The following is a 1,053-nucleotide window of genomic DNA, read 5'->3' as shown; positions in this document are numbered from 1 at the left end:
GATGCTAGGCATGTTCCTTCTCTTCGCAAAAATTTGATCTCTATAGGACAATTGGACGATGAAGGTCACAACATTGCATTCGGAAACAAACGGTGGAAGATCTCAAAGGGATCTTTGGTGGTTGCCAAGGGTGAAAAAGTCGGTACACTTTACTTGTGTACTGTTAGCACGCAACCTTCAGCTTGTGCAGCAACTACAGAAGTTGACAGTGCGGTGTGGCACTACCGACTTGGGCATATGAGTGCCAAAGGAATGCAAATCCTTCAAACAAAGAAGCTTCTACCAGGTTTGAAAGAAGTGGACTTAGAGTTCTATGAAGATTGTGTTTATGGTAAACAAAAGAGGGTAAAATTTCAAAAATCAGGAAATGAAAGAAAAAATAAAAAACTTGAGTTGGTTCATTCTGATGTTTGGGGTCCTGCAAGTACACCATCACTTGGTGGCTCATTGTACTATGTAACATTCATAGACGATGCGACTAGGAAAACATGGGTTTATGTCATGAAGAATAAATCCGATGTATTTTCCATATTTCAAAGGTGAAAAGCCTTTGTGGAGAATGAAACATGTACCAAGGTTAAATGCCTCAGATCCGACAATGGAGGCGAATATTGCAGCCAAGCTTTTGAAAGCTTTTGTGCTAGAAATGGCATTCGGAGGCAAAGGACAACCCCAAGGACACCTCAACAAAATGGTATTTCGGAAAGGATGAACACGACAATCATGGAACGAGCACGAAGAATGCGGCTAGATGCAGGCCTACCGCTTGAGCTTTGGGCGGAAGCTGTAAGAACGTCTGTGTACTTAATCAATCGGTCACCCTCAACGGCATTGGATGGGGGAGTTCCAGAAGAGGCATGGACAGGTAAACCGGTGAATTATGCATTTCTCAAATTGTTTGGGTGTGAGGCTTTCATGCACATAGATAGAAGCCTAAGATCAAAGTTAGATGCAAAGTCCAAAAAGTGTTTCTTCATTGGCTATGGAGAAGGAGACTTTGGGTATCGCCTATGGAATCCTGAAGATGATAAAATCTTAAGGAGTAGGGATGTA

This window comes from Adiantum capillus-veneris, chromosome 14, assembly GCF_014529385.1.
Source record: "Adiantum capillus-veneris isolate H3 chromosome 14, ASM1452938v2, whole genome shotgun sequence".
NCBI classification, from domain to species: domain Eukaryota; kingdom Viridiplantae; phylum Streptophyta; class Polypodiopsida; order Polypodiales; family Pteridaceae; genus Adiantum; species Adiantum capillus-veneris.
The sequence above is the reverse complement of the archived record's forward strand: the minus strand, read 5'-3'. Positions refer to the sequence as shown.